Raw genomic sequence first — 22,742 nt, 5'->3', positions numbered from 1 at the left:
TTCCACAGGGGTTGACTATACACTATTCTGCATTTAGCTTGCTGACATGGCTGTGGCACCACTTGTGTGTTTCTATGTGTGCCTTTTGTAGGTTGCTTGTGTCAGCTGGAGGGTCTGATATGGTGGCCTGTTTGTAGTCCTCTGCAAACCTGTTCAGACAGAGTCCGTCCATGTTGGCCTGTACCTATGTGACATATATAGCATACAAGAGAGGTCCCAGGACCATGCCTTGTGGGATGCCAGTTGTACCTGGTTTGCAGTCTGCCATGGCTACAGCATGTCTGCCAGGTCAGTTCTGTCCTTGAGCTATTTTGCAACCCATCTACTTGCATAGGGGTTTATAGTTAGGCTGGTGAGATTATCTGTACCGCCAACTAGGGTATTGTATGGAAGGGTTTAGCAAGGTCCAGATAGGCTGTGTGGTCAACATTCCCCACATCAATGGGCTTGGTGCACGTTTCACATGAGTCAGACATGTGTAAGGGGCAGGATCTGCCCTATGACAGCCACACTGGGTAGGGTCCAATGTCTGTAGGTACCCAATCTCGTTATTCATGGGATCCATGATCATCCTCTCCATTACTTTGCCAACCTAGATATTCGGGGTTGAGGTGTGATAGTTTGCAGTATCCATTCAGGCACCCCCTTTGTGGTGTGGGACCACTGTTGCTGTACACTGCTCTTTGGGTACATATCCTGTGGTAGGACTGATAGTGCGCAGTAATGCTATTTGCTGTACCATTCTTCATACAGTACTTGTTGGACACAACCCAGGACACCATCTGGTACCATTGATGCTGTGTGCTGTGCTTTGTGGATGCTGGCTGTTACCTCAGCATCTGCAATGTCAAGGGGCCAGCACTCTCCTGGGATAGATATTTGGCAGTTAGGTGCTGGTGGGGAGGTTGGAAGGAATCTGTTTGGTAGGATGTTGGCAATGTGTGTGGGTTTGGTGTATTGTTTGTGATATTAGAGTGCTATAGAGCATATTTGTCGATTATCACCATGGTTACTACCATCAGGTAGGTCAGCTGTGTGATAATCCTTTGTGTCCTGCACAATTTGTATCATCATAGGTTCATAGGTTCATACTAGGCTATCTGCCCTGGCCTTGTTTGAGCATGGACAGACTGTGTGTGGGTCTCAACACCCCTTGCAATGTGCATATTATGCCCACGTAGGGTTTACTTTCCTAGATGTGACACAGGGATTGCCCCCAGTGTACACCTACTATCTCCCATGCACTTCACCGGCTTTCTCTTGTTGAATTTGTGTATGGAGCTCAGCCTATCATGGACTTGTATTCTGTTCCAGAGTGTCAGTAGCCTCTGGGTTATGGATCTGTCCCTCCAGCACATCATATTAATCTATATGTGGAGGTTCAGATATCTCACTGTGGTGTGTCTGCTGGATTTGGGGTTTCTGCAGTGGAGCATGTCCATTCATTCTGGATTGGACATGGCCTTGTACATGAGGCATACTTCACCTCTGACTGTGCAGTATGCTTCTGAATTGGGCTGTGGTTTCTTCAGCCAGGCTGCAGTTGTCCAATGTTTGGACCCTTTATCCTGTTGGTGGGGTACATTTGGGGTCTTTCTGACTGCTGCATGTGTAAGGTAAGGTACATCCGAACTGGGGCATTGTTGTCATGTATGGGCCTGATAAGGGAAGAGTATGGGGGCACAGTGACCTCTGTAGCTCTACATGTGCATCCTTTCATATTAAGGTGGGCAATATAGCAGGTCTTCCTGGCCACCTTGGCAATGTGAGTGTCACATGACAGGTTATCGTCCACTTGTGTCCCAAGGTCCATGATTACTTCTTCCATACATAATGGATTGCCACCTATGTCATACTTTGTGTGTGCCTTGTTTGGTATTTGTTGAGACATTCATACTCTGAAGTGTCTTCAGGAAGGCTGGCTGGGGTACCTGGGTTTGTGTGTGTGGTCTGTAGCAGGCTTCAAACAGGTACACAGTTTGAGACAGTGTTACTTGTCCATGGATAGTCCATGCTGCTTCGTGCTGTGGTACCAACCTGGGGGTGTGGTTATTCTTGATAATTACTGGTAGCCACACTCCTAATTTCTTGTGTTCCATGTTTTGGAGCTGTAGAACATGGTATGAGGCATAACCTGGTAGTATTAGGGTGCTCTTTTGGGCCTTGCCCAGGTTTCTGTTACAGAACACATATTACCATTCTCCATGCTGTGGTGTGTTTGGTCTGCATGCACCTTGCAGGTTAGACTTCTGGTGTTGGGTAGCATTACGTCCAGGTTATTATCCCTTGTGCTACCTATGGCGGTGGGTTTGTGTTTCCAGACTTACCTATTCCAGGCACAGTGGGGGGTGACAACAGCCTTTGCCAGTATCTACACAGCCAGGTGTGCTGGGTGCGTGCCATCCCTAGCAGGTGGGGCATCATGTCTTGCTCGGCATGTCAGCCCAGGCTGTCAGCCATGTGTTCCCCCTTGCTAACAGCAATACCTCAGCCAATTATTGTACTTGATCTTCTTGTCTTCATAGTGTGGCATCATGCTTGGTGAGGGTGAGATGTTAGGTTGGATCTTCATGTTTGCATATACTAGATGGTGTTACATTGCTTAACACATGGCAATCATGCCTCAGGTGGTGCTGCAGGGCTGCCTCTGTTGGATGCACATACTACACTCCCTGTACATGTTTGAGAGCAGGTTGTGTCATGTTAGGCATCCCTGTTACTATATGAGTGAGTCAGAGAGGGGTATCATTCCCAGGGTTACTACTGAGCCAGTGTATGTACTATGCGTTGCCTCTTTGCTAAGGCCAGGGCATACTGGGCATGCCTCCTTCTGCCTACTGGAGCAGGCTCAGGTTGTTCCTCTACTGAGTCACACTCTGCCTGTGATGGCCTTGGCAATGGTGGGGGGCTGTTTGTCCCGGCCCTATGCTGGTCCTGCTGCAGCTGTTTTCGCAGGATCATATTATGTAGCATAGCACATACCATGACAATTTGGGTATATGTAGTTGGTGAGTACTGCAAGGCTCCACCAGATGTGTCCAGGCACCAGAACCATGGCTTGAGCAGCCCAAACACACGCTCTATTACATTACGTGTTTGTGCGTGTGCCTCATTATGGCGTTCCTGTTCGGGTGTGTGTGCGTTTCTGATGGGTATCATCAGCCACGGCTCCAGTGCATAACCTGCATCCCCCACTAGGTGACCATGTGGGATGTTCCCATTGGCAAATGTCTGGTACAGCTGTGTCAAATGCCAGATATGGGAATCATGGTAGCTCCCAGTGCAGCCAGCACACACATTCATTTTTATGCCCTGGGCATCACACACGACCTGGCAGTTGATGGAGGGGAAGCCCTTGCAGTTAATGTAGGCCCTACCCCGCTCACTGGCTGGTGCTTTGATGCATATGTGCATGCAGTCTATTGCACCCACTACCTCAGGGTATTCCGCTATTTGCTGGAAGAGACGCATATTGCTGGCCAATACCTCACGGGCATTGGGGAAATATACATGTTCACCGACATGTGCTGACATGGCATCCAGAAACTGGTGCAGTACCCTGGAGGCTGATGCCTGTGATATCCCCATCATATCACCAGTTGGTCTCTGGAAGATACCTGTTGCTAGTATTCTTAGGCCAACACATACCTTGGTTTCCACTGGGATAGGTTCCCCTCTGTTGGTTCTGTGTGTGAGGCGTGGCCTGCACAGCTCAACAATTTTCTGCAGGAGGTCTCTGTCCACTCTATAGCGCTCCACTATCTCCAGCTCATGTAACCCCTGGTAGGTGACCCTGGGCCTGTACACTCTTCTCCGTCTCCTCACTGTGGGTTGTCTGACAGCATTTCCATTGTCACCACCCTCAGTAAGTCTCCTATGTCTCCTTATGACAGCTATAGCAGCCCCTAGCATGTTTGGTCTGAGTGCAGCTTTTTCAGTTTTCACTTCTACTAGCTTACTCCTGTCTTGCTGTGTCTCTTGAGAGAAACATACTGCAATGCTGTTTGCAGTGTTTTAAGTGTTGGGCTGGGCTTGTATTCTGCCTGTGTAATTGCCTGCTTCTAATTGTTTTCACCTGCTAGCATTACCAGTATTCCCTGCTAGCTTCCTACTATTTCTACAGCTTCCTTTTTCCTCTCTGTTTCCTCAAGGGGGAGCATTGCGCATACCAGCGAAAACACGCTCACAGTGGCTACCACATGCGCACACATGCTTACACGGACTATAATCTACTTATTCGGGTTAAAACGCGTGCACACTAGCGCAAACAGGTTTATAGATCTTTACACAGGCTCCTACATGCTTACTCTGCCTTACTCGTGCACACTCTGTCTTACTCACGCCTCCCAGTGTGCACACGCACGCATGCACGCACAGCAAGAAACTTTGGTGTTGGCCGCAGTGTACACCTTCCATTTCTTGACTTTCCCATGCTTATCTGTTGACACTCCTCTTTTTATGCTGTGTGGTTGACAACTTTCACATACCACTTTGCTCCAATGAGCTTGTTTTCTTCCTGACATTCCCCCCTGTGATGTCACCTATCTCCTACTCTGTTATTCCCCCTTATCTAAATCTTACACTACACGGAATGTGCTCATTTGCTATGTGACAGTGTGATTCACTATCCTACCACTCATTTACATAGGATTGCCTACTAATGCTTAGTTACATGTCTTACACTCAGCTTCCCCCCTTAGCAACCACTAGACGGTGGCCATGTTGTTTTTGGTCTGCTAGTCCCTGCATTGCAAATCCATGCATTACATAAAACCTACATTTGTGGGTTTCAAACCTTTATTTTTCTGTTTTATATAGCGCAGCCCGTTTGCGCTGGGCTGCGCTGCGTTTAAACATCACCGATCTCCGAAAAAAAAAATTATTTTATTTCATGTTTGCATCGGGTTAACATGCCAATGGCCACATATTTGGCCATTGGCATGCTGACTGCAACATTTGCACACTTTATTTGGAGCTGTCATTGCTCCGTTGTGTTATTTGCAGTAACGAACTCAGTTGTCAACTGAGTACATTTCTGCACTTAACACAACTCTTACATGGGCTGGTTTCAGCTTCGTGGATTGCTAATCTACCTCATTTGCATGCCTTTTGGCTGCAAGTGGGGTGATTAGCATATCCACTCCCTGCCCATGTAAGAGTCATTTTAGCTGGTCTCTTACACGGGATTTTGGGCTGTTCCTGGATCGCGATGGCTGCATGGAGTCTTACACAACTCTTAGAATCCGTGCAAGCCATCGTAAATCCTGCCTTATGTTTTAAATCTCCAATCTGATGGTCATTTATTTCAGGAACTTCATTTTCCTTAATATTTAACAGCAACTCACCAATAAGAAGAGGATTTTCTAAGTCCATCACGAGCCAGTACTGTAAACAGCTTCACCTTCTGCCATACTCACAATTATTGTTAAAGCAGCAAGAAAACCCAAAGGCAGTGAGTGTATTCCAGCAGCAAACCTAAACAGAATTCCAAGCAAAATCACAGCTAGTAATAGGCAGAAAGGCAAGGCTCAGCAGTTGTAAAATCCACAGGTTTTATTAAAAGTTAGCACTTTTGCAGTGTTCACCACCACTTCATTAGACAAAAAAGTAAAGCAAATGAACTTCTTTTATACTAAATTTTAGTGTCACACTGTTTTGTTAAGGAACATTTATATTCTAGTAAAGTTAAGGGACAGAATAATGCCCTATTTAAACATAATTTCATGTGTAAACAGAGTAGAAAGTTTGTATTTACCATTCTGGAACATTCACCTAAGGATTTTAGAGGTGGTAATCACAGGAGTGTAGTTGAACAAAAATAAACACTTTGGCAGTTACAGTTAAGAGCAGATAAGCCTCCCGGTTTAAACGAGGCAATTAATCTAAAATTTCTTTTAATAAACAAAAGATTTAAGGTAAATAAATTAGGCAATGTAATGTGTATTTCTGTATATTTTTAAGATAGGTGTACTGGGTTTTCATGAGTTGTTTTATCAAGTATAGTTTCTTACTGATTAATTAAAAGGTTAATTTTACTGGTCAAGTTTTACATGATGTACTTGAAGTGATTGTTATAAAGGCCTTGAGCTGAATCTGTATTTTGTTCTGAGGAAGTCTTTTGTGGATGAAAGAGGAGAAGAATAATGTTTGACCTCTAATCCAGTTGTGTGTCTCGTCATTATGAGTCTTCGTGGAGTTTTTGTACATAATAGTGCAGGTATTAATGTACTGCTTTTTCCTTCTTATCACAGGTGACCAGGGGGGTTGGTTTCTGTCATCTACACAACCTGATGTCAGTGTCTCTTTGGACTCTAATGATAATGGTGGCCACAGTGAGGCACAGGTGGGGGTGTTGGGGGCTGAATCTGTCTCAGAGATTGACATTCCACTTCTTCCCCCACTGTTACCTCACACAGTCAGTATGCTCACACATACCCAGTCCCCAGAGGCAACAGATATTGGACAGTCAGAGGGTGGGGACATTGAGCAGCAAAGTGTGGCAACAGTGGTTCCAGTTAGTGTAGACACTGACCATACCCAGACAGGTGGTGAGGGCCCACACAGGCGGATTAACATGAGTGCTTGTAGGAGATCTGCCATCCATCCACCACCTGTTGCAGGTGTCACATCATGGGGCACTCGGCACATATTTTGCACTGTCATGGAGGCACAGGCACATTCTGAAAGGAACACCAGATATATGATTAGGGTTATGGATGAAGCACAGTCTTACACCCGTGAATGCCTCCACCACATTAGGGACACCCTGGATTGGCTCACTGATGCAGTTTACAGAAGCTGGGCTGAGGCAGTGTCTGTCTTGGACTGCACATTTTGCTGGAACATCTGGTTGAAGTTGAGCATCAGATCAGTGGACGCAGGTCAGCAGCCCCATCTGCTGAGAGCCCACATGGCCACGTACAATCATGCTTCCATAGTGGCAGTACATCCAGAGCTACAGAGAGGAGTGTGCTGTCCACACAATGACGTGGCAGGTCATGGCATCATGGTCCTGGACAGTCCTATGGGTATCATGGTCCCAGCAGACAGCAGTCACTATCAGGTACTAGCACCACTTCTGACCTTGGGCATGGAGGTGCCAGTGCAACTCCTGGCAAAGCCACTTCCTATGTTTGGGGCCAGAGACATTCAACTGTCAACTCTACCATGCACAGTCCAAATCTGTCCAACATACACATGTGTAGGGCTAGCACTGAGCTTGACTGTGTACATGCTCGCACTTGCACACCACTATCAAATGTAGGTCATCTACTAACACACACAGCACCTCTCCATGGTCCATTTTACATGCCTCCCTTCCTGACTCACACACATGCTGTCAACTCTTTGGGCCAACCTAAGCCTCCTGCATCCCCACACAACACCATGTGCAAGTGTTGATAACTGTGCCACATTCCTGTCATCCTCACCATCAATGCAGGGAAATGAAACGCTGTGTCTGACGCACAGGTTGACTATATTAGTTAACATGTACTTGTGTAATGCAGTGTTATTTTGCCATGCCACTTTTAGTGGTCACAGACAGATACTGTATGCTGGCATTTGTCATGAGTACGCCACATAGTTTTTTGTATCTTATGTTGTATGATGTTGCACTAGCTGTATAGTTACACAATGACAGATGTGTCACGTGTTTATGTTTCAGTTTCAGGAGTCTGTTAGGATAACCTATGGATACACAGTGGCAATAAAGCAGCACAGGATGGCATGTCAGCACACCAGAAATATGTCTTCAGCAAGGTACAGCACTATAAGTGCATGGCTCCATAGGTTCATATGTGTATAATAGGCTAACAAGGACAATGGCAGTATTCAGTGTACTCATGCATCATTAATATATCTATGATAAGGTCTGCTACTCTTGGTAAGTGTCAACAGGGTTTTGGGAACTAACACATCTACAAGCTGTAGTGATGGAGATTACCCGTCTACAAATATCCTCTGTCCAGTACAGACATTTGACCAACACCAGTTATGATTGTCATGTTCTGCGTCTCATTGTGTCACCTCACATGATGTGTGTCACAGCAGATGTGTGCTTTACATGCAGAGTGGGGGTCTGTTTCATGCATGGTATACTATCTATGTTACATATCTGTCTCTCCATAATGTACTATGCATACCATGGTGATGTTGTCGGTGTGTAGAACAGGTGAGACATGTGTTAGTCCTGTCATGGATACATGAGAGGTACATAGTGGGATTTGACACATCCCTGTATGGAGCAATACACATCCCCTTCAAAGCATCTACACTGTGTGTTGGTGTACCATGGAACCTGTGTGGCTGCTACACTTGTATGATATGCCTGTATAGTGACATGGTAAGGGTGCCACTTCACACTATGATAGGTGTGATGACTGCCACATTCAGTATAGTAGTGACAATCTGGGATTTACATCCCAAACCTGTCTGTATAGATTGTACAACAGTGAATGCATCCTCAGATCTTACTGACCAGTGAAAGTCAAAGGCTACATTACTCTCTGTGTCTGTACCTTCAAGTGTAATGGCTCAACTGTGTGCAGTGTGCAGGCACTACAATATTTTGCAGGGATGTATGATTTCCCACAGGATGGCACTGTGCAGTCATTGGCAATTAGTCTTTGTCAGTGGCTCAGACAGCAACTGACTGTGTCTTAGGCCATCCTGGATAACTGTTGGCTTTGTGTGGGATTCTGTGACAGATCCTAATATGCAATCGCCTGCTAATGTACTCAGTCAGAGTTTGCTGACAGTGGCTGTGACTGCAGAAAGGGAATAGCTAGAAGGGGTATGCCAATAATGGAGGATGGTGAACTCCACTGGTGACTGGCATCATTGCCATGTAGGTCTCCCATTGCTATCTTCCCAGAGTATGACTGTCAGACACTTGCCTATCCACCAGCTGACATAACACCCTGTACATAACATACACAGTTTCCAGCAAGGACTGCTGGCCTAATATTGTCAAAGACCTTGTGAGGCCATGGTTGGTGGGGTAAGACATTTTTCCGACATTCGTTGCATAATGTAACAGTCAATGGGTTCTTCTGGTCACAGTTAGTAGGCATGATCTGGCCTTGTGCAAAAGTAACAGTGTTTGATCCAGTGTCAGTAGATGTACAATAGTGTCTGTGCTCATATCCACGCTAACATCTATCATGTCATGTCAGGTGAAATGACTCAAATATCTGGGGACACCACTTGGCACTACATGTTAGTTGTCCTCAGTGTAAGTATTGCAGTTACTTCCAGCATGTTGCAACAAGAGAGTCATGCAAGGTGTCTGTACAGAGTACAGACATACACATTAGGGAAGTGTAATATGTACACACTGTGTTACTTAGTCGTGCTGCAACTCACTTGCCCAAAGGATGGCCCAGGTCCTCAATGCCCTGGAGTAGTACCATGACATCCCCACATTGGGAACCAACATATTGCATCATGTGTCTATCAGTATGGGTGACCACTACAGCATCCCCAATGTGAGGTACTCCTTTGTGGGATCTGGACACAGATCAGTCTCCTTAGAACAACCAGCATGTACTCCCCCTTTAGACAATACAGACATATATGTGAAGAAAGCCATGTATTTCATCCTGTGGGATGGTTGATATAACATGATTGTACTTCCCCTTCAGATGGGATTGGCAAGTATGCAGAGCTGTACACCAATGCATTATGTCAGCAGCATTAAAACTGCATGAACTCAGTTGTATGTCTCAGCAAAGTTGACTGGTGGACAACTGTAATTAACAGGCTGTACAATAACAGGTAGACAGTGCTGGGTGACAGTTTTAGTAAGAGTGCCCCCCCAACATGGAAGCACTACCTCCTCATCTGAAAGAAGCACATAGTGTGGTTATGATGTTGTGTAGATACAGTCCGTGAAAAATTTAGCCACCTACACAAAGCAGAACCACAATGCACAGTGTAGTTACAGGTGCAGCCTCAAAGGACAGGCCTAGGTTGTCGCTCACCTCATACACCATGATACCACATATGGTGGGTTTGTACTAATACCTAACCTCTACTTCCACACTATCTTCATCAACTATGCTCCCTTGTCTACAACACGTGACACATAACATTCCTACAACCTATCACGTAACTTCAATATTTACAGAACAGTTTTGCAACTGGCCTCTCAATGGAAGATGCACAGCATCTATTGCACATGCTAACATAGCAGACTGTATCTCCCATGTGATCTGACAAGGATTACTAGCACCATTGGACAACCCTTGCAATCATACTGACACCACTGGGTCTGTATCCGTATCTGCATGCTCATAGGGCCAGTCATCATGGAGCTGATCAGCACACATATATGTGATCTACACACAGCTGACTGTACACAGTTTGGATGTATGACACTTGGAGCATGACTGTTACACATGGTGGACATATCTGAGGCATTCACCAAAGACCTAAGTGAGGCTACATCAGGGTGTAAAACCCCCAGACAGAGGAAATCCATCTGTCTATATCCCCAGCTTGGGCAACATTTACAAAGCACCCACTTAGGCATCAATGATACTGTCATTGTTGGGGTCACTAAGTGGCCCATTGATGGCACACATATGCAACATAGGGACATCCACCTCCAGTAACTGATCTGTATGCAGTAGCGCTCACCAGGGTGCAGCCCTGGGTCCTCTACTACTTGGAATCCATTTAACCACAATACATATAATTGCTGACTGACTGGGGCTAACAGTGTTTGCTGATGCCTGCAAATTGTGATCACTCATAGTATCTCTGTGGTATGTCACTATCTTGTAAGAGAGTATTGTGAACACATGCCTGTTGACATTCTAATAGCCATAAACTCCATGCAAATATATATGTAGTATAATTTCTATCAGTCACACCTATGTACCTGGTAAGTAGCACATCAGTCACAACATGTGATGTACATACTCAGGGGTGAAAGAACTGGGAATGCAGAACTGGCCACACAGGTTTCCACTTAATGTGCCTCAGATCACCATATCTCTACAGTGGTATGGCAGGAATCATATGGCATAGCTCAGGCCACAGTCACCAGTAAGTGACATACTCTTAACCTTCACATACTCTACCCTTAGCATGCCAATATCTGAGTGCAATGGCCATTTGTTGTTGTAGCTTTCCAAGCAGTAGTGGCAATTTCACACAGCAGTATGGTCCCTCACAAGGACACTTCATGTCTTCAGTATGTGTTCATTAGGGATTGTCTACAATGAGTGTCATTGTCACCTGTGGTATATAGAATACTCAGAGGTGATCTGTGCCTTGCATACAAGGAAATGTGTGACCCTGTTTGGTTGCATATGCTGTCTATCTTCAGGAGGCATAGTAGATAGATAACTCACTATAAGGACATTAACCTAGTATGTGATATTAGTACTACATGCTTTTGGGAGAGATTTGTCTAGCAGGCTTAAACATACCCTTGAAATAAAACTCTGTCTAATGGCACACAGAGTACCTCAGTGCACCTCAACACATGCCATCTGTGTGATTGGCTGGACGACCATCATCTCAACACAGGGGGTCTGCCTGTGTTCCTCTTGGACTGGGGCAATATATGCTGATCCAGTAACTATAGGTATAAAGATGTCTATGATTGTTCATAGGTTCATAGGAAGGTACTAGGCTATCGACCCTAGGGTCTATACAAGCCTAGCCAAGGAAGGTTCCCCAGTTATGTAGTATAGATGCTTAATTCCCTGGGCCCCTGTCAAGCAGGGCTATGGCTGTGATCCCCAGTGTGAATTTTCTATTTCCCATCCATTTGTCAAGATTTCTCTTGGATAGTGCCAGTGAGGAGCTCTGCTTGACATAGATGGGCAGCTTGTTCCAGAGTAAGGGCAGTTTGTGGGAAATTAAACTATCTCTCCAGCAAGTTCTGTTTATTGTGGTGACTAGATTCAGGTCACTTGAGTGCATACCTCTGAGGGAAGGGGCTTTCTTTAGGTGGAACATGTCCAACAATTCTGGGTTAGATATAGCTTTGTATGTTAGGCATAGATCACCCCTGAGCAAACGATATGCAATGGAAAAAAGCTGGAGTTTCTTGAGGCGATCAGTGTAGGACATCTGTTTGAGGCCATTAATCCTCCTGTTGAGGTACTTTTGTGGCCTTTCCAGCTGCTGCATATGTCTTGTAAGGTACATGCCAAAGGGGGAGTTGTACTCTATAGTGGGTCTAATGAGTGATGAGTAAAGGGGAATGATGACGTCTTTTTTCCTGGAAGAAAACCCTTTAGTAATAAGGTGGGTCACATAGAAGGATTTTCTGATCACTGTGGCAACGTGTTTGTCAAAGCAGAGGCTACTATAAACCTGAGTCCCTAGGTCCCTCATCACACTTTTAGTGTTAAGAGGAGTGCCGCTTATGTGGTAGTTCATGGGTACAGTGTTTTTTCCAAAGGGGGTGACAATGCATTTTTTGACATTAAGCTTGAGGCCATGGCTCAGACACCAGACATCTGTTTCGTTGAGGCCCTTTTGTAGGATGTCCACATCATTAGGGGATCTGATTATGGCCCCTAGTTTGCAATCATCTGTGAACTTCATCAGTCAGAGCCCCTCTGTATTGGCTTGTATTTCAGAGACGTAGATGCCAAACAGGAGGGGACCCAAAACTGATCCCTGTGGTACACTGCTTGTCACTGGTTTAAAGTCAGATCTGGAGTTTGCAACTTTCACAGTGTGGGTTCTGTCAGTGAGCCAGTTGGCTACCCATCTTGTGATAAAGGGATTTAGACCCAGTTTAGTGAGTTTTCCTACAATTCCAGAGTGGAGGGTGGTGTTGAGGGCTTTGGCGAGGTCAGGATAAGCTGTGTGGACAACCTTCCCCTCTTCTACGGCTTTGGTGGCCTCTTCAAAGAAGTCAACCAGATTAAGGAGATATGATCTACCCTTCACAAACCCAAACTGAGTAGGGTCCATTGATTAGAGACTACCAATGTTTTTATTGATAAGTTCCATAATGATACAGTCCATGGCCTTGCAGACCAGGATGGTCAGGCTAATAGGGCAATAGTTCCCAGGGTCAGTTGTGGCTCCACCTTTGTGAAGTGGGATAACTGTAGCTGTGCACCATTCAGTTAGCACAAAGCCTGTTGTGAGGCTGTGATTGAATATGGCACTTAAATGGGGTGCTAGTTCATCCTGCAGTTCATGTAGAACACATCCTGGGATGTTGTCTGGCCCCATGGATGCTGTGTCCTTAGCCTTAGAGACTGCAGATTTCACCTGCATCATTGTGATTTCATGGGTTTTTCAATCTTCTGGTATTGGTATAGGTCTTTTTTTTGGGGGGGATAGGGTGTTAAAGTTAGCACTGAACCTGTCAGCCAAGATATTGGCAATGTCCTTTGGTTCTGTATATTTATTGTCATTGTGCAATAACTCAGTGCAGATCTGGGGATTACCATTGAGATTCTTGACATAGCTGTAGAATGCCTTTTGATTGTCTTTAAAATCTGTGGCAATTTTCCTTTCATAACTAGCTTTGGAAGATTTAATGAGTGATCTCAGTTTCTTGCTGAGGTTGACAAGTGTGTTTTTCCAGTCCTGGGATTTTACTTTCTTTTGCAATAGTTTCTTCCTTTTGTTGTAGTTTGTTTATGGTGGGTGACCACCATATTGGCTTCCTTTTCTTGAAGTATGTTATCTTGGTTCCATTTGGGATAGCTCGATCCATGCATTCATATAGGTGATTATAAAATGCTTTGGTGTAGGATTCAGCAAATGGCCCTGTAATGTCATTCTGCATGGGTATTGTGAGGTGTGCCACCCCTGACATTGGAAGGGCAAAGTTGGCTTTGGAAAAGTTTTTTACAGTGGTTTCTTTTTTATACGGGGTGGGGGTGGGATGTGGACATAGAGGGTGATTAGTTTGTGATCTGATCTGCCCAATGAGGAAATGACCACTGGTGTGGAGCAATGGTGTCCAGGATATTGTTTCCCCTGGTGGGAGTGAGGACGAGTTGATCCAGGGCATTGGAGTTCATGAATTCTAGGAAACATTGGGCTAAGAAGTTTGTGTTTGAGCAGTTTTCACAGTTAATGGTGGGGTAGTTGAAGTCAACCATTATTAGGGTGTTTGGTTGGACCTTAGAATTTTCCAGTATATCCAGAAAGGTGGAGTGGGACTCCTGAGTCATGGTGGGGGACCTATAGCAAGCTACAATTTAGACAGCAGCTTTGCCCAGGGATAATTGCATCTGGATAATCTTGAATGCATTGTGCTGTGCAACTAGTCTGGAGGTGTGGGCATCCTTGATGAATATGGACACACCTGCTCCTTTGGTGTTATGGTCCATGTTGGATGGCCGGAAGGTGTGGTATGAGTTGTAGCCTGGTAAAGCAGGGGTGCTCTCTGGAGACTTGAACCAAATGTCTGTTACTGCACAGACATCAAAGTCCTCTATTGTGAGGAGTGCCCCGAGTGAGCGCATTTTGAGATTCAGGCTTCTAGCATTGAGTAGCATTACCTTCAGATTTTCCTTGTTTGTAGTTGCTATGGTGGTAGTTTTGTCTTTTGGACCTTGCCTAAAAAAGGCACAATAGGGGTGGCAAGAGCCTTAGCCAGTATCCTGAATCCCAAGGGAGACAGGTGCAGACCATCTTTGGCAAAGCAACGTGGTCTGTCGAGCATGTCATCCCATGCAGACAAATTCTGGATCCCTTTTGAATGACACCAGAAGTTTTGTCAATTGTTAAAGTCAATCATTTTGTCCTTGTACCATGGTATAATTTTGGGTGAAGGCAGGACGCAACTCAGGGCTAAGGTCATGCCACCCTGGGCTACAAGATCAGAGAACTCCTCCATGTCTCTTTTCATGTAATCTTGGGAGGTACAAGACAGGTCATTCACACCAACATGGACAACGACTTTGTCATATTTGTACTTTTTGTGGAGTGACCTGAGTGCATGTATTATGTGGTGGATCCTAGCGCCTGAAGGTAGTTAACAGTAACCTTCTCCTTGTCCAACCTGGTGAGTGGGACATCAGTGTGCCTGACAATGGAGTCACCAATGACTAGTGTAATAGGTAGGGTGTTTTGCCTTATGGGCTGAGTGAGGGTGACACACTGAGATTGTGTCTTTTGGGACTTATTTGGTTGTGCTGGTTGCTTGTATATCTGCTTTGGAGGACTGTGTTGATTGGTCAGATTTCTCTTAAGGACCTCCACAAATCTGTTTGTGTTGCTATGTGCAGGTTCTGTGGGTGCAGGGTGAATAGAGATATGTGAGGAATGTTGTGTGGTGAGAATGTTTACCTTCTCCTCTTGACTGATTTGATTAGTCTTGGGTGGAGAGAGCTGTGCCTTCAATTTGGCAATATAGGTGCATCTCTCACAGGTATTCATGTTGGGAGGTAGGAGGACAGGGTTGTCAATGTACATGAGGCAGTTCCTACATTGCCTCAAGATGCCCAGGTTCACCAGGTGGATAGGGGAAAGACTGGGAATTCACCCGAAGACATACTTATGAGGGTAAGTTGTAGTGCGGGATGGGAGTCGCTAGAGGGCAAAAGGTGGGAGAGGGTTTCTGGAAAGGATCAATTAGGATGAAATAAAACCTAGGTAGCTCGAGTATATGGTTGGTATAGTGTTTACTATGGGTGCAGAACAGGGGCAGGGATTTAGTATTGGTGCAGATCAAGTGCAGGGTATACTACAGCTGAATTGAATGCTTAGAATAAGAGTAAGCTAATTTCAAGGGAAAAATTGAAGTGCATACTTTATGGCTCCAGGAATAGTTAAACCCGAGCTAACCGGAGCTGCTCAGCATGCCAAACCATGCAATTATGTTTTTTATAGCAGGAAGATCAAAAGAGATAGAATTAGCCCAAACTGCCCAATAAAACTACAATTCCTGAGTAGAAACTACTCCTTCAGAGACAGATAGGCAGCCCAAAGTTTACCACTCTCACTGATGAACAAAGAAACTTCCACCTTAGTAAGGTATGGGTAACACAGAAACTAAAACACTACCCAGAAGTCAGCAAAAAAATCCGGATACAACTAGGTATAGAAAGGTGGGAAACTAGAGTAGAGAAAGTATTTTTTTGTTTTTTATTATTTTTAAGCAGAAATAGAGCAAATACAGTTAAAACAGTACTTTTTAAGCAGAAAATGGCTATCACACTTGAGTGTTTGGCCAAATACAGTAAAACAGCTAAATATACACATACAAACAATTTTGTGAGGGGAGGTTATGGCTATTATGCTGGTTAAGTTCAAATGCCCTATGGTTCCATAACATGATCTAAAATGCTCTAACAGGCACACACATAAACATGGCTACATTGTGGCTAGCACCACTTCCAATTGCCCTGTACAAGACACACCAACGCACATATGTAGTGCAAGTTGGCTGTATGTAGATGAGAACATAAACCTATGTAATGATACACACTACAGATCACACTACATGTTGCACACAACACACCTCATGTCTGCTAGTACTATCAGTTTAAGACATATTATGTTTGATGACATCAGCAGGCCTTGTTATGGTCAGTCCTTTAGGGGAACCACATTATCAACTACAAATAAAACACTGCAAAACCCTTCGTATTTCCAGTTGACTGAAGTGATCATATTTATGCCATATGGACATGCACACACACCAAGTAGCCTGGAGTAAGATTGGAACCCCTGCCTAACTACTAAGATATATTGTAGATCACAGTACTTATCACATGCACCACAGCTTAAGTCTGTTGTTAGACTGTCAGCAGGTAGTCTTAAGGTGGATGACATCATCAAGCCATGTAGAAGAGTGCAGTTTGGAGGCCAGCAGCAAGTTACAGGGCCAAAAAGTGCATAACCACTCCAGGTGGATAACCCATAAAGGCATGTCAGTTGTTCTGTCAGGGGATAGACACACACACACACACACACACACACACACACACACACACACACACACACACACACACACACACTGTGAATCATAGTACTAATGGCATGCACCACAACTTACATCAGATGCTATATTGTCAGCTGGTAGTCTTAAGGTGGATGACATAATCAGGCCATGTAGAAGAAGGTAGTTTGGAGGCCAGCAGCAAGTTGCAGGGCCAAAATGTGCATAACCATTGCAGGTGGATAGCCCGAGGGCATGTCAGTTGTTCTGCAGGGGGATACACACACACACACACACACACACACACACACACACACACACACACACACATGCACACACACTCAAAGACGCCTTGAGTGAGATTAAAACCCCTACCTATCTAGTCTTAGTCATTATAGATCACAGTACTTCTCATATGTGCCACAGGCTGAGCCTGCTGTATATATAACAGCAGGCACAGCACTTGTGCATTACATAAAATAGGCTTGTGTTGAACAGCATCTGTGGACTGCAGAGTGATATTGCTTCATACTGTTATCTTCATCTAATATCCTTGCAGTGGGATAACTATTATCCTAGCTATGTGTGTACAGTTTCCAGTATGGCCATATGTGGCTGCTTGCAGTTAGATAGGCAAATCTGTAGGCAGGAACAATGTGCTCTGTCCATGCATGTGTTGACAACAGTATACATTATACCACCTGCTCACTTATGTCTGTCTACGTGGTGACATCTAGCAGGCACAGGGGTCTGTATGTAACTGGATTATGTACTGTTGGGCCCTTAGTTTGGATCCTTTGAGCAAGAGTATGGCTGTGTGATAGTGCAGAATTACTCACCATTATTAGGGTATATAGGACAATACAGACATCCATACACATATTTATGTAATTAACAGGGCTGTATATATAAATGTAGCTGTCTGTATATGATATATGTATGTATTATGTAGATATATAGGGATAATCTATGTATCATTGTAATATATATAGCTATATATATAGTTACATATATATATATATATATATATAAGAATATATATATATATATATATATATATATATATATATATATATATATATATATATATATATAAGAATATATCTATTTGACACTACATAGAGATAGACATGCAATGTGTGTGAGATAGAGATAGTGTATACATATATGTGTCTGTTTGTATAGACATATCTATACATGACTGGTCTTTCTGATGATGGGGCAACAGAAATGTGTTCATTTTAACTAAGAGTTTTGGTATTCCCAGTGGGACTGTCAGTACTTATAAGGTGACTCCAGGCCACACCTACCTGCACTCCTGTCCTGGATTTTGTGTGTTACAGACCATACCTCTCAACTGTCCAGATTTTTGCAGAATGTCCAGAGTTTTTGGCTCATATTTTTGGTCTATTCCTCATAAAATTTGTGGTTTTCTGGCAAATCACTTGGATGATCTGGGGATTGCAGTCACTGTATAATGACATACATTTGACTTTCTGACTTCAAATCCTACAGAAAACATATGCTGAAACAAACCATGTTATTCTAGCACTTTTTAAGTTTATAAGAGCAGTATTTAAAATATGGCCCTATTTGTGGGCATTTGTCACCCCATTTTGTTGGGCTTTGTCCAGATTTCTTGCACTAAAAGGTTGAGAGGTGTGTTATAGACATTGACATCTGCTCCTGTTTCCGCAGTACTGCACTTCACTCAAAATGTCCACAGCATTTCCCAGCTGTCTGTTGTACTTAATATGTGACTGAGGCTCATAATGTTACATCACAAACAGACTGACAGTATGTGAAAACACATACCTAATAATACCTCACATGCAAAAGATGTGAATACTTCCAGACAGAACCATCAACACCATCACCCATGCTAAGCGATAGCTTAGTACCAACCTATGAACCTATGAACTTCACTAATGCACTGAGACACACAGGCTGCCAGACAGAGAGATGTCATTCATTACACAATCAGCAATACAAATATGCACGTCATTATTTCTGCTTTACATGGAACATACAATGTGTGCTAGAGTACTATGTTACAGCCCTGAGGTTGCCTGGTCTGCTGCTACTATTGGACTAGGTATCTGTAGCCCGATGTGGATGTTACTTCTGTACTCATAGCCCACTATATTTCCTTGCAAAAATATAGCAGATCCATACATAAGATACCATATTATAGCAATCCTTACAAGTAATGTGTAGGTTAGAGACTTACCTTGTGAATGTAGTGGTTGCCAGAACTGTAGTTCAGGGCTGACTCTATCTGATGCAAGCAGTACACAGCCAATACATAGATAGGTACAGGTTGTGTAGATTGCCAAGCATCAACAATTTTAATATATGTATGTGAGTAGGAGTAAGGTGTCAGTCTCTAGGGCCATAGGTTGTCAGTGAATCTGCTATGCATTGTCTCTTAGCCAAGGCCAAGGCATACTGGTTATGCCAACATCTGTCTGCAGGGACATCATCAAGGGATTCCTTCTCTGAGTCCTCTTGTGAATGTGGCTGTGGTGACCTAGGCACTGGTGGGGGCTGTGTATCCCTTCCCTTTGCTGATCCTGCTGAAGCTATTTCTGCATGATCATATTGTGAATGTATATGCACTTGTGGCTGGAAAGTACTGCAGGGCTCCACCAGATATATCAAGACACCAGAACCATAACTTCAGAAGCCAAGACACACACTCTGTGATGTTCCTACTTTGTACATGTCCCTCATTATGGTGCTTTTCCATGGGTGTGTGCATTTCTGATGCATGCCATCATCCACGGTTCCAGTGCTTAGCCAACATCCCACAGTAAATGGCCATGTGGTATGTCCCCATAACAAATATCTGGTACAGCTGTGATGCATGCCAGATATGGAAGTTGTGATAACTGCCAGGGCTGCCAACACAAAAATTCATGATAATGCCTTGGGCATTGCACACAACCTGGCAGTTGGAGTGGTACCCCTTGTGGTTGATGTGGATTCCTCCCACCTCCCTGGGTGGTGACTTGTGTACATAAGTGCAATCTATGGCACTCAGTACCTCACGGTAGTGTGCTACATGGTAGAAGTGCTGCATATTATTGGCCCTCACCTCAGGGGTGAGGGGAAAATAAATGGGCACACTGGCATGTAGTAGCATGGCATCCAGGAATTGGTGGAGTACCCTGGATGCTGATGCCTGTGAGACCCCCATCATGTCACCAGTAGGTCTTTGGAAAGTACCTGTAACTAGTATCCTAAGGGCTACACATACCTTTTCTTCCACTGGGATGACTTCCCCTCTGTTGGCTCTGGGTCTGAGTTGAGGCCAGCAGAGCTCAGTGAGTTCTTGTAGTATGTCTCTGTCCACCCTGTAGCACTCTACAATCTCCAGCTCATGTAGCTCCTGGAAGGTTACCATGGGCCTGAAAACTCTTCTCCTTGTCTCTCTAAGCCTGTTGTCAGCAGGACCAGCAGCAGCCTTAACTTCAGCATCTAGCACATACAGATGTAGCAGACCTGCAGCAGCCCCTAGCATTCTGTCAGTTAAAAGTTCCAAGTCTTTACTCCAGTTGTGCAGAGTATAGGGGAAAAATCAGATTGTAGGGTGTATGCATACTTTATAGTGCTCTACTGTAGGTGCTGACTGCATGATTGGCTACCTATGATGCATTCCACTTGCCTAGTATATTATTTACATAATTTAATGGCCATATTTTAAGTTACACAGGGTCAAAACTAATTAATAAATCATTGTTTTTTAAATACACTCAACACTGTGGCATGCCACGCAAATGCACGCCTCATAGCTAAACAAAGCTTAGAAGTCAGTGCAGGCACACCCCTGAAAGGACACACTCAGCACAGTGGTGCCCCATGCAAACAGGCACTGTTAAGCTGAAATCAGCTTAAAAGCCATTTGACACTCCTTCCCCTGATGTCAGCTACCTCTTGTGTGGACACCAACATGGTTCTCTGCCTACATGGAAGGGATATGTGGACATGATTATCCCTTTATGTTATTCAGTAACTCCACCTCATTTGCATAAGGATCCATGCTCACAGCCTAGAAACTACACACTTCAAAGCCCTACCCTGTTAGCAACAGTACCAATGCACCATTGTAGACAGTCCACGCAGTGTCCTGTAATACATTTCTGTCACATAATATTAATTTTATTTTTTCCATTTTTTTTAAAAAAACTTTTTATAAAGCATGTTTGCTCACTGAGGCATGCTGCACAAACATGCCTGGATTATTAAAAAAATAATTTTAACTTATTAGGGGAATTTAATAAAGCCTGCACAGACTTTTTTTTTCATGTAGGCATGGTGACACAGTGCTTACACAAAAGTAAGCAGATGTGCAATCCAGTAAATGGAGCAAAGCGGCGTGCACAAGCTCGCCAACACGGAAGTATCTGTGGCATGAAAATCACCTGATAGGCAGGTGAATCACATGCAAAGGAGGGAGGTAGTGTGATCCAGCAAGCAGATAGGCAGTCCTGCAGACCCCATGTTGGTGTCCATAGTGTACACAGAAAAATTCCAAGTACATGATATGAAACAGAAAACAAGGGCTGTAAAAGTGGAGTTAGATGGACAGAAATAGCATAGCAGACACAGATGTGTGCAAAACTATCCACCATGAGTCCAAAACCATATGGAAAATAATTAAAAATAATTTTATTTTGTTTAATAATCTGGATATGTTTGCACTGCATGCCACAGTGCACAAACATGCTGTTATGAAAGAAAATTAAAAAGAGTAAAATCAAAATGTATCAGTATGTGACAGTAATGTATTATAGGACCCTGAGTGGAGTATCTACAATGGTGGAATGGCGCATGTAGCTAAAAAGGCATGGCATGGAACCATGTAGGTTCCTTGTTGTGTGCACAAATCACTGTGCAAATGAGCTGAGGTTACTGAATAGCAAAAATTGGTATCTGTGTCCACAGATCCCATCCATGTAGGCACAGAACCATGTTGGTGTCCAGAGAAGCAATAGCTGACATCAAGGAGTGTGTGTCTGAGGACTTGTAAGCTCATTAGAGCTCAGCGGCAGCTGTTTGTGCAGTGCGGCACTCTGCTAATTTTATCATGTTTGCATGGTACACAGCTGTGCTGAGTTTGACCTTGCATGGGGGTGTCTGTAGTTATTGCTGAGCATTGTTTACCTTCACAGCACATGTTTGTGTAGTGCACTGCAGTGCTGAATGAGCAAGGCTGTCAAAAAAAAATTGGCTGAGGAAGTCAATGATATATTAATCACTGATGACCCATCTTTCACTTAAACTTGGACCATTGAAACCTCTTAATGATGTACTTGACAGGTGGAATGCATCATAGGTAGCCAGTCACATACACTGCACCTACAGCAGAGTACTATAAAGGTTGCATACACCTTACAGTCTAAATTTTCCCCCATACTCTGCACTAGTGGAGTGCAGACTTGGGATTTTTAACCAAATGAATGCTAGAGGTTGCTGTAAGTCTGCTACATCTGCATGTGCACAATGCTGAGGTCATTGCTGCTGCTGACAATAGGCCTAGACTGAAAAGGAGAAGAGTGTTCAGGCCCAGGGTAACCTTCGATGAGTTACATGAGCTGGAGATTGTACAGCACTACAGAGTGTACAAGGACATACTACAACTCAGACCCAGCACCAACAGAAGGGAGCGCATTCCAGTGGAAACAAAGGTATGTGTAGATCTTAGGGTACTAGCTATGGGTACTTTCCAAAGACCAACTGGGGACATGATTGGGGTCTCACAGACATCAGCATCCAGGGTAGTCCACCAGGTCCTGGATGCCATGCAACCACATGCCAGTGAGCACATTTGTTTTCCCATCATCTCTGAGATGAGCGTCAGCAA

This window comes from Protopterus annectens, chromosome 10.part0 (assembly GCF_019279795.1).
Source record: "Protopterus annectens isolate FY-2018-M chromosome 10.part0, PAN1.0, whole genome shotgun sequence".
Taxonomy (NCBI): domain Eukaryota; kingdom Metazoa; phylum Chordata; order Ceratodontiformes; family Protopteridae; genus Protopterus; species Protopterus annectens.
The sequence above is the reverse complement of the archived record's forward strand: the minus strand, read 5'-3'. Positions refer to the sequence as shown.